This window comes from Clarias gariepinus, chromosome 9 (genome assembly GCF_024256425.1).
Source record: "Clarias gariepinus isolate MV-2021 ecotype Netherlands chromosome 9, CGAR_prim_01v2, whole genome shotgun sequence".
In the NCBI taxonomy this organism is placed as follows: Eukaryota; Metazoa; Chordata; class Actinopteri; order Siluriformes; family Clariidae; genus Clarias; species Clarias gariepinus.
The window spans coordinates 6699345-6712500 of record NC_071108.1 but is presented as its reverse complement, the minus strand read 5'-3'; positions in this window follow the sequence as shown (position 1 = coordinate 6712500).

The window sequence follows — 13156 nt, the reverse complement described above, 5'->3', positions numbered from 1 at the left end:
TAATGGAAGTTCTCACAAATCAGCATGAAATTTTAAGTAATGGAGTTTATCATTTGTCTACAAAAACTTCATGAAGACATTTAAAAAAAAGCTGCTGTGAGATTAACATCTCTGCTCATAATATCAAACACACAGTAATCTCTAAAAAAAAATCTATTGTACGTTTGCTATGAACCCTGGTAAGAAATCCGCCCGTCCGTCCGTCCGCCTGTCCATCTATCCTCAAGATGAAACACTTTGAACTTTTAAATTAAAGAAACAGCCAGTACTCTCCACTCTTAATACACAGGTACTAACACACTGTAATATATATAATAGAATTTTAGCTCACCTATATACTCTAACACCACAATATTAATTCATACTCTCGTAGTAAAATCGATTAAGCTAAAGCATATTGCATTAACTAATCTGAGCTGCCCTTTAATTAAATTATGAAGAACAAGCATAATAAACAGAATTTTAATACAGTACTTAGACTTATGATGTAGAATATGATTTAATAAAGTCGTTTGGTGCTGGTGTACAGTAGGACAAAAGCCTCAAGGAAAATTCACCCGCTATAGTATCGTCCAAAAATATCTCTCCATGTTATAAAAGGAAAATCCACTGCTGAAATTCGACTCAGCTGTCAGAACCCATGTTTTCTGTACAGGATACAGTATACTGTATGTAAACTTGCAACAAACCTGCTAACACACTTCCACAGTGGAAGTGAACAATTTGGAGAATTTTTACCAACGTAAAGTGAAATCGGACAAAATGTTTGTTTTTTTTGGTAATAGGAAAACTCTGAAGAAGGATTCCTGGAACCTGAACTAAAATGTTGCTTTTTAAACAGATGATCATTTTCTATGATGTAATGACTCATTCACTCACCACCTATCCTGCTTTATCCTGTATACAGGATAGTGGAAAGGGTCTGGCTCCTATCCCAAGCGAATTAGGGCACAAGGCGTGGTACAATCTGTGGGAGGAAACAGAGAAAACCAACCAAGCACGGGGAGAACATACAAACTTCATGCACACAAACCCGAGGCAGGAATCGAACCCGGACCCTGGAGGTGCAGGGTGACAAAGCTAATATATATATAAAATGTATATATATATTTTTTTTTAATCATTAATCAGCAGTTCCTCTTTATCCTAGCCAGGGTAATGTTGGATTCAGAGCCTATCCTGGGGACAGAACAGGATGTGTTAATTTCCCCAGCTCAAGATCAACCCAGACACCTTGAAGCTGAGAGCAGGCATCACTAACAAGTGTCCTCAATGCTGCCCCAGAGAGCAATATTACATAAAATTAACAGTACTTAACAAAATTGTCCAAAACCTGTCCATAAACTTTGATTTCTCCCTCTGGAGGAAGCGATAATGTCCTTTGTGGAACCTTACAACAGAGGGTTTCAGTGTGGGACGTCTCCCAAATTGACCATGAGTTTCATTTGTAGTGAATTAATATTTGCACAATGAAGATGAGTGGTCTCATTAGATTATAAACAGGTTAGGTTTACAGGAACATCGAGACACTTCGTAAAAACTCACTGATGATGAAGTGTACAAAGTGATCACATAGAAGTGAAAGTTTGTTCAAACAAGACAAAAATAAGTCACATTAACATAAATCGTTCATTGTTACTGTAAATGACTGGTACAACCCACTGTATAACACTATTGTAAATATTTATGGAAAAGAATGCCTGTCTATTATATCAGTGGTGAGAAAGATGAAGAAAAAAAAATATCTGGTTAAAAACATGGATATCTGTATATTAGAAGTATGTGTTTGGGTTTGGGAACACAGTAGCGTAGCAAGGCACTGTTGCCTTGCACCTCCAGGGCTGGTGTTCGATTCCCGCCTAGGGTCTGCGTGCATGGAGTTTGCATGCTTGGTGGGTTTTCTCTGGGTACTGCAGTTTCCTCCCACAGTAAGACAGGCAGGTTTAGGCTACAGTAATTGACGTCCCCAAATTGCCTGTAGTGTATAAAAGAGCATGTCTCCTGGGATGGGCTCCAGGACCCCTGTATACAGGATTAAGTTTTATGGATGATGAGTGCATGAGTAAGTGAGTGTTTGGGTTTAATTAGGAAAATGTTAGGAATGCTAGGAAGGCCTTAAATTACTTACCATCTATACAAATACAAGTCAATTAATATAAAAATAGAAGTTTGTCACAAGCTTATAGAAACCATCAGCCATGATCTTGATCAGTTCATCACAGGAAAGTCAAATTAAAGATGGCGATCATTTGCTAAATACGATTAAACAGAATTGTTCCCGGTTAATTGATAGTTGTTCTAGTGTTCTATGGGGGTTCTTCTTGCAACGTGCACTGATATGGAACCCCCATAGTTGTACAGTAATATTCGCTGTAAAGTTCCTGAGTGATACACCAGAAGGGAGAAAAATAATCAAGAACAGCTTGAACCTTTTTTTTTTTTAACTGAAGATATAAATGCATCTGCTATAATTACTACAACATTAATAAATCTTAACTTGTTAGTTGATGTCAGGAACAGACAGAATTTGGCTGCAAGTGTAGAATATTTTTTTTTTCCGAATGAAGCAGACCAAAAGTCCAAAAGAGTAAACCTAAAATTTAGTTAATAAACAATCAACAGCTCGATATAAGTAGGTTAGAAAATCTTCAATAAACAAAACAAGATGGGTCAATATTAGAAAATGAGCATACAGAAACAACAAAATGGTAAAAGCAAAGCTTCTTGTTATTTATATCTATCCATCCAGGAACCATTGTAGTCCAACTAAGGACCATGGAGGTAAATGGTGACCATTGTATTTATTCACGGGAGGAAACCAGAGTCCCCAGAGGAAACCGGGGAGAACATGCACACCACACACACACACACACAGAAGTGGGAATCGAACCCGGATCCCAAAGGTGCAAGGCGACAGTGATGACAACTAAGCCACCGTGCAGCCAAGTTAATTATACAGTATAGTCAATGATACAGTATAATTATATATATTTAAGTTATTTATATCATATAGCTGATTCTGTGACTGTGTTTCAAGTTTACACCTTCAGCTTACACCTTTTGCTTTGTCCCTTTGAGAAAACCTTCTAACACTTCTAATATTTTTACTTTTAGAGAAGATTCCAAGTCCGAACCCCCTAAACACACAATAAATGCTTAAAATGCGTATTTTTTCCTGTCTGCTCATGTTGCTTATTAGACATCTTACCACCTTACCTCTATAGTGACCCAGTGTTCCAGTAAATGCAGCTTTTTAACAACCTAATGAGGTCACTGCCTTTGATTCCATAATTAGTAATTCATTATGTATAGAACTAGAAGTCAATCCGGTATACAGTACAGTACATTCCCAGAGATCCCAGTGGAAGATAGGGAACTGTAGCGTGTAAGCCATCTGTGCAGCCAATAAAGTTGCTCTTTGTGGACGATGCTGTCAAGATTTAGCACCCAACCGATGCTCCTCCGTCTTCTAAATGACCATCATTAAAACAAAAAACAAAACAAAACAAAAACATCTTGTACTTGTACTGCATCTGCATCATATCAATAATTCAACACCGTGACCCCTAGATGCGGAATGTTCTCAGGTGGCCCCACTATTGCGACGTGGCAGTGTGAGGAGCGCATTGGAAAGAATTCGGCTCTGACGGGCCTAATCACCAGCCTTGGATGAAAACTCAATACCACGCTATGACAATGGCTTAGTTATTAAGTCAAGTGACAAAAGCTCAAAGTCAGGGTGAGTGAATATGGGAGAAGAAGTAGAAGAAGAAGAAGAAGACCTTTGGCTTTGGGGTATAATAAAAAATCTTCACCAGATGACAAAACGTTTGCACCATAAATTCCCCTGTAGCTGAGCATCTTTCATTTTAATGATGTAGAAGTGATGACAAGTGCATTCTTCAATCCAGACACTTGTGCAATGTTTGCGAAGAGCTCACATCTCCTAACCCTCCTTAAATTCACCTACCATACGTTTATACATTATCTGTCGGCTGTAATATGATGTTTTGAATGGTCATTTTTCTTTTTCAAATTTGTGCTAATATGCCAAAATTGATAATCAATTAAGGACAACGGTATTAATGAGCTTTGTCTCAGTATTAAACAAAAGGCACAGTTTTCAGCTATAAAAGCAATATGACAATGTGTGTGTCTCATTGAGTTCAGATATGGAAAATGATCACAGAAATTAGGACTGAAGGTAGACGTATTTGCCTGTCTTTGGGAATTTTTAATGGTAGTCAGAACAAGAAGTTATTAGCATTCACAAATAATATTTGTTTGTTTGTTTGTTGGTTTGTTTATCAAATACAAGTCAAACCAGGACTTTCTTATAAATGTAGGCAAAAAAAAAACCCATTGATATTTACAGAAGACTTTAACCACAGTAGAGTGATGAGGCTTGTAACTGCCATAAAACGTTTAAATGATGCAAACGTTTTAAAAAAGGTTGTCAAACTTCCATGAATGACAATCCTGGGCGAGGTGGCTTAAAGGAGTTCCTGGGAGGCCAGTGTTTCAGATGTAAAAAGCAGGCAGTCCGGTCATGGCTCTGGCATACTGAGTAAACTTTCTACTGTACCTTGATGGTGTCCAAGCACTATTGCTGAGATAAATGCATTAGTCTGGCAGGAGATTATACAAGAAATAATAGGAGTTTTTACTCTCGTATTCTGCTCTTCTGCACAATCAAAAGTCCCGGTTTGATTTGAACACCAGTTAGCATTTAATTCCAGATGTATGAGTCTCATTTATAAATTATGCATATTCAATGTAACACTAGAAACTAGTAGGTGAGACCAACCTGACACTATTTCTAAGCCGTATTCATATTTACGCATATTCCCAACCATTCAGATAACCTGATAGGATTTCTGACGGGATTTTAATTCATTTTTATAAATATTCACTGTACTGAGAGTCAACTGAGCAACCTGAGCTAACCTCACAGGATTTCTAAAAGGATTTAAAGGAAATATATTTGTAGAAAATCCAGAATGGTTGCAGTGTGGCGTGATAACTATAGTTTAAAAATCATTTGTGGCCTCACACCTGAAGCGGCTGAAGGGTTTGACTCCCGCCTGGGGTCTGTTCCATGTTCTACCTGTGCTTGGTGGGTTTCCATCAGGTACTCCAGTTTGTTCCCACTGTACAAAGACATGCAGATTAGACTAATTGGCTTTTCTACATCGTGAGTTTGTTGTGAGCGTGTGTGTGTGTGTGTGTGTGTGTGTGTGTATGTGTGCCCTGCAAGGGGTGGGAATCTTTCCAAGGTGTACCCCACCTCTTGCCTGAGGACTCTTGGGATAGGATCCAGGCTTTCTGCAATCCTGTACAGAATAAGCGGTATTTAAAAAAATCCTAAATCTTTATAAATAGAGACACATGTACAGTAGATGTAGAACTGGAATAGTCAGCTCGGTAAACTAAGCTAAGCTGACATCATTTTTGAAATATTTTCAGTTTATTATTTCTAAGTTAATGTTTCTAAGCCATTTTTACTACAATCATAAAAACTACTTAAAAAAGCAAGTACACAGTATAAGTTTGCCAGAGCATGAACCTACAGTAAGGCCAGTACAACTTCATGAAAACCAGAATCCATGGCGCTAGAAATACATTTACCGTGCTCATCTTTATGAAATACCTACAAGTAAATGCATGCACATTTGACACCCAGCAAACTTAAAATCCTTACATAAACACGCAGCATTTGGATTTCGCAGAACATTGTGGTTACCTTTCAGAGCGTAGGCTGAACAACATTCACACCTTGTGGCACACGGCGGTCTGCAAAGCCTACAATGTAGTTATATGAGAAGCTGGCTGTGAATTTAGTCTGAACTGTGAAATGCAAGGAGTGAGAAAATCAGCACTGAATTATTATGACTTCTCAGAAAGGAACTACAACATGCAAACCATGTTGACTGTGGTCATGTTGACCTGGCAGGGACACAAAATCATGATGCATGTACACAAAGAACATGTCTTGCATAATTTCTGATTATTTAGCATTTGTTGGATCAGTGGTTAAGGTTTGGACCTGTTGACCAGGACGACGGCTGGAGAGCTCGTTTTGGATCCTGAGGCATCCATGACAAGCCAGAAGCCAGAAGAAAGATATAGATAAGTTGGCATGGTACAGTAGATAATAAACTGCAATAACAAGTACCATGACATTTTAATTTGTTTACATTCATGCTAAAGATATGGTGCCTATCTGACTAAAGGGTTTCGCTAATTAACTTTAAAGAACTATTGGAAAAAAGAGCAATGGTATCAAGCTTCTGGAGCGTCGTCTTCTGACCTAAACCCAGTAGAAAACTTTTGGACACTGGACAATAAAGCAGGAGCAGTCAAGTAACCATGTACAGTACAGTACTGCAGACATCTCAACTGTAGACAAATCCTCAACAGATCCATCAGGTTTTGAAGAATAAAGGACTTCACACTAAATATGGATCGTTGTGGAGCAAATTCGTTGCATAAAATAACAAATTATTCTTTTGGACTTGATTGTCATTATTTGAATCAATAATTAATTTCGACATTATATCACAATATCAGACATACTGTAGTACGGTTTTCGCTTTAATAGAATTTATTCTCTTCATTAAGCCTCCAAATACTGTACTAAGCCAAGTTACTAAAATGAAATTGATAATAAATTGGTTGTTCCGCCGGTGTAGTTACAGCAGGATGGCTTTATTCCGCTATCAGGGTGTCATTTATTTTTTTAAATGTCACTTCTTAAAAGTGAGACTCCGAGGGCCACGAGAGGGTAATGGTTACTTGTCTCATCTTATGCTTGTTAATGACAGCGTTACTGTCAAAACTGTAAAATTGCTTCTGCCTAGCACTTCTTAAAAAAGGAATTAACTCTTCTCCAAAGCCAGCAACAGAAGCAAACACATGCATCATACACTCTGTATTGTCTTTTTTTTTTTTTCTTCTTACCATTTTGCTGTTAATGGAGTCGTCTCCTTCCTTCTCCCCGCGCTATCTGGCTGAGCAGCGCAACGCGGCACGCTTGAAGAATGTGGTTTGATTTGCATTGTTTAATGTCCCCCCCCACACCTACCCACCCCACACCTCATCGTACTCTCAGTGATTAGTGAAAGTACTTCGTGGACAATAGGCATCCTATCATTAATCTTGCTGAACTGGTTATTGAGGGGAAAAGAGGAGGAGGCTGAATAATGGTATTTATCTAAAACCTACTAATTAAAGATCCATTCGCTAGGGGAACATAAGAACCCTCTTTCAGGTGAAAGAAATACTTAATGATGCTATACAAAAACAGCTCAGGCGATATTCAGTAGATGAAAGATGTACATACTAACACTAAATGTACTAATTCCAGAATGAGACATTGAATGGGTGGCTAATAAAAGAACATGGCCCAAGAACGAGCCTTTATTAGACATGCCATGGTAGAGAGGATGAAGGGGAGAACTGCTAGTTTCTGTTAAAAGATAGGCCAAGTATCACTTTGAGGAAGTCAGAATTGTTTGAACAGTGCAATACTTCGGGGACTCGCTTGTTTTTAGCTTGTACGACATGATTTAAACCGGCACACATCGCCCAAACTCCCAAAGCCGAAATGTGATTGATGATGTTTTGTTGCACTGCAAGGTCAAATACAGCGGCTGAAGTGCAGCTCCATCGCTCTGCCATGGTCAAACAGGTCACAGACATCGCTGAGTCACAGCACGCATTAGTCCTGAAATGATGTGACTGGGATTTCATAATTACCTGAACTTAAATCCCGGAACGTTTCATAGGTTGAGAGCCAAGGGACGTTCAAATTTGAACAAGAATGACTTCGTAAATAAATAAATAAATAAATAAATAAATAAATAAATAAAAATAAAAAATCTAGCTCCATAAAAACCCTCTCAAGCAGGAAGGCCCGGTTTTGCTTTGGCACAATAAAGTTAGAGCTGGAAAAAGATGTATACAGTAACCAAATTGCTTCTGTATTTTAATGGGTTATGGAAATCCACATATCGTCTCATTTCAGTGGCTCTAAAACGTGCATTGTGCAGATATAAGTCAAACTGCTACCTTAAGTGAGGGATGCCGCTGAGGCGATAGTTTTCCGAGAAGCATTCGAGCAAAAAACAGCATGCAATATTTCCTTTCTAAAAAGAGATACACATTTATATGATAATGCACCTGGTTGAATAACAAGATACCATTCGGATGCTACTGGATGTCTGAAATTCCATCAGCTTTTAATAATGCAAACATACTTGTTTATACTGGTGATCAAAGAAAAAAGAGAAGAGAAGCATATAATTGAATTATGAAAAAGGGAAAGTGATTATTTAATGAGTCCTTTGGTGCTAATGTTTCTTACATTAAGAGAAAATAGCTTAATTTTGTGCTTATTTGCACACTGCTAATGGATAGCTCTTCATATTATTTCTACTAAGCAAAAAAAAAAAAAAAAAAGGGAGTGAGGGCACAATATTACATACCCCTATTAAAGCAAAAGGTCCATATGTTATAAGAAATTTAACTTTTCCAGAAATGTTTTTGGGCTCATTATGCAAAATTTATTTATAATTTTTAGATATTCAGATGTGTTTCTAGCATATTATATATATATATATATATATATATATATATATATATATATAAAATCCTACCTTTTTGTATTGGTTAATTGGATTCTTTCTACTGTGACCTCATTTAAGAGGATCCTCTCCCCCAGCTTGTCAGTAGTTCTCGGGTGGGGTGTGGCTCGGCAGAAGTTCATTTAGCACATTGCGTTAACGTTCTAATAGCAGTCCTGTGTTAAGTTGTCAAATAAATAGTAAAATATGGAACCTTTAAAATATACAGACCTGAAATAAATTAAAATGTTAAGGAAAAAAACAAACAACAAAAAAAACCCAACAACAGTTATAAATATAATAATAACTTTGGTTGGATAAATGCGCACACTCTTTTTAATAAGGGACATGTGACTATGCTCAGAATTAACCAATCACTTTAAATCTCATTTTTAACATTAAATACAGTAGGAATGTAGGAAATTCTTGACATCATCATGGTTTTATCTGATACTTTTATCTGAAACAATGGTCCAGCACAGGCTTTCAAAAGAAAATCCAAAACATTTGCTGGAACACCACAATGAAGACCATAATCAAAGAGTGGTAAAAAAAAAATGGATTGCTACAGTGATATTACCAGAAACATCATGCCTCATCAAAAACAGATGAAAAGACTTAGAAAACATATTGGAAAGCCTATCAAGAGACCTAGTGCAACATTAAGGGATGTGGAGTAATAACTTATTGCATGTCGCAACAAACTCTCTAGTTCTTCATGGTGATTGTGTGATGAGACCACTGTAGAACATTTTAGGCATAACTCCAAAGTGCATGAACAAAAAAGCTTATTACTCCAAGAACATCATAACTATGGTGAAGCATGGTGGTGGCAGCATTGTGAAGCATGGCACATTATATTAAGGTAAAAAAGATATAACATACATTACATAATTTGCATCACAAAAAATGAATACCCATTAATCCTGGGTAATGCTGTAATGCTGTATTTTAAAAAGATACTTTGGTTGCACTTTTCTAATTGCACATATTTTACAAGTTTTTTAATCTTTGTATCCATTTAAAAGTTGTACCTGTTTATTATGTCAGTATAGTTTATATACAGTACACATATTTCCTATGCAAGTTTGCTTCTTCTCATGAATAAAGTTTACTTATACAAGGTCATATGGCGGGCAGTTTACTTCTAGCATTGTCAATAAATGCAATGTCACGAAACATTTATAACCCACACATTAAGGTATACAGTAGGTTTCATGTCAGTCTTAGAGAGAAGGGACAGACAAAAATATCATGAAATTTATGTTGATATATTGTACAAAACACATTTACAGGCAAACAATGTGAACATTTCCGGAGCCAGACCGGTGATCTTAACTAAATTATAGAACAGTTAAATGATTCAGTCAATTATGTTGTCTGCTGTTATATTGTGATGCCAATTTTGGTAACAGCTCAAGATCCAGCAAGCTGGATGATTGTGAGCATCTTGTCGATACAAATCATGCTGTACGGCTTGTCAGGCTCCATGTCGTGAAGTGTTTTGTTCATATTATGAAAGAGCAATTTGGCAATGATTACATTTTTCATTTAGTAAAGAATGACATTTTGTGTCAGGTCTGTCATACGAGTCTCTAAATTATCTGTTAAAACTGAAATATAATAGCATATTACAACCCTGATGTCTCTGCCAATATAATCTACTGTAGATCTTTTTGTTGCGAAATTATGTCAGAATATTCCCCGTAGGAATTTTTGGTTGTCAAAATATTGTCATAATGTTAACTCTGCAACATTACAGATGTTGGGTCAACATTAGTATTGAAATGACTGAAATAAATGACATCAGAACAATGTTGAACACATTACGATGGGAAAATGTTGAGTTAATGCTCCTAACACAATGTTGCAAAAAATGACTTCAGAATAATACATAGACCAACCTGATATCCTAAGCAGGTCCTGATCTCCAGTTAATGTGAACCACTGGACCACTGGGGAACATGCTGTTAATGCTAGTAAGTATGGGTACACACTAGTGGTGGGAAGTTTGGATAATTTTAGTGACTCGGTTCTTTGAATCCCGTTCATCAAAATGAACAAATCCTTTTGAGTGATTTAGTTTAATTTGTTCTTTTGATCAGAAATAAAAGAAAATGTTACATTTTTAATAAACTGACCCCCAACACGTCTACATACACAAATTTTGGCTATAGTTCCAGTAATGAAAATATTACAATGCAGCTAAGGACATATTTAGAATGAGCAGCTCACCTCTCATATCTTCCGGTCCGAATCGTTCGTTCTTTTATCTCGCGACTCTCATAGACGCTATGCAGTGCTTTACACACGGTTCTTCCCACAAATCTCCTAGTCCAAGTCGTTTGTTCTTTCGAATCTATTGCACTGCATAGCAACTTTGGGAGTCAAGTGACACAAGAACGAATGGTTTGGACCAAACAGTCAAATGTAACTAACTCTGTTTTGTTTCCTGTGCATAACTTACAGAGGTTTTGCGATGCTTCGCGCATGCGAGACCAGTAGACTACTCGTTCTTCTGAGTCACTTTAAAGACTTGTTAAAAAAAAAAAATCATTCATGAATTCATGAATTTGACCCATCACTAGTACATACCAACAAACGGCTCAAAAATACCAGACATCAGAAATTTAAATACTTTCTTGTATTTTTAATGTAGTCTTGAGGAAAAGTTCTTCAGGCTGAATGCTGAGTGGTTAGAATAACTGAGAGGGAAAATGAGGTTGCTTAAATTGTGTTTCGAGTATTTTTGTTAGGTTTTTTTATAGTCATGTGGAAATAATAATTTACTCGCCCACGCCACAATATGAAGAAATGAGGGATGTCTCAAGACTTTTGCATGGTACTGTACATAATGTGTGGTTATAGCAGAATAAAGTCGGACTGTTTTCTGTTATTTTAGAAAACTGAAAGTGCGTAACTGATAACTATCAAGTAGTGCTTGAATGCAATGTTTTTCCAGTTATAAAATTGCAAAAAAATCAATTCTGCACTTATTTCAAAATTTAACAACATAACAAACTCAAGAAAAGCAACGTAAACACTAAATAATCAATTTCTAAAAACATCTGTACAAACCCTAAATAAAAAGCACATTCACATTTTGACGCAAATTACATGAAAGTTAGTTCTCTGCCTGTTAAATTACAAACATTTTTTGTAATAGCATTTTTTATTTTAAACTCATGCTTTTTGTTTTTTTCTTTAAAAACATTTGTGCATTTTTTTTAAATGCACAGATGTTTATTTACTTGGCAATGCTTTTTACCCAGGACGGCTTACGAGTGAGTCTGGATAGAGTGCAAGTAATGAGCTCAGGAGGTCAGGGTTAAAGACTCAACTCAAGCCCAGCACTGGGATTATGGCCACCTTGGGATTTGAACTCATAACGTTTTATCTTTACTATTTTATCACTAAAACGTGGGCTAAAAATGATGCACACCTCTGCAAAAACAGATCTATACTAATCGATCATAAATGCATGCAAAAATATGTGCTTTCACTTTCAAATTATAATAAGTAGGAAAAAAATATATAAAATCCAGGATGCTGGATTGAAATGCTATCTAATGTAATGCTGTAGAATATCTGCACAAGTCAAGTCGTCAAGTAAAGTAGGCTTTTATTGTCATTCCAACCATATACAGTTCAGTACACAGTGAAACGAAACAACGTTCCTCCAGGACCAAGGGGCTTTATACAGTACGTGCAACAACATAAATTACCAACACAACTCTACCGGACGTTACCAGCTAGCTAACTAAGAGACCTAATCAGCTGACTTACTCAGATATGACAGATTTACAGACAACAGGCAACAAAGTGCACGTGCAAATGTGCAAACATGCAAGTCCAACTGTGTACATAATAATATACAGTATACATGTACATCCAGTATGGAGGTTTGCATTGTATACGCCTTGTTTCAACCTGTTAAACTTGCTTTATTTTACAGACACGCTAATGATATTCTTTAAGCAATCTGCATTTCTGTACATTTAACATTCTGTACATGGATATATATATGTACACTAGCGATGAATGTCTTGGAGGGGAATCAGTGGAGTTGGTGTGAAAGAGCCCTGTGTGTCTTGTTTACTCTGCCTGTTGCTAAATGTACGCTGGAGGCTAAGACAGCTTGTTGTCACACCAAAAGCATCATATTCCAGGAAGAGGCAATGTTCTAAGGGTGGAGGACCATGAAAAACGTTAAGCCTCCCTCATCATTTCCCTATACACCCCTTGCAACAAATGATGCAATAAAATGGAAACTGTGACCTGATGAGTTTCCAGTTTCGAACTTTAGCCTCTCTCTCTCTCTCTCTCTCTCTCTCTCTTGTTCACATTTTACATGTCTTCTATGTTTCTATGGTAACAAAACAAAAGGTCCAGACATCATTACATATAACACCTATGGAGGTCAATTCCGGGATAAAGCCTGAGTATTTTTCAAATGCATCAAGTTACAAGCCTTGTTTAATCATTGTACTGTAGCCGAAATGTGCACAAAAGCGTAAGCGAAACCGACAGTG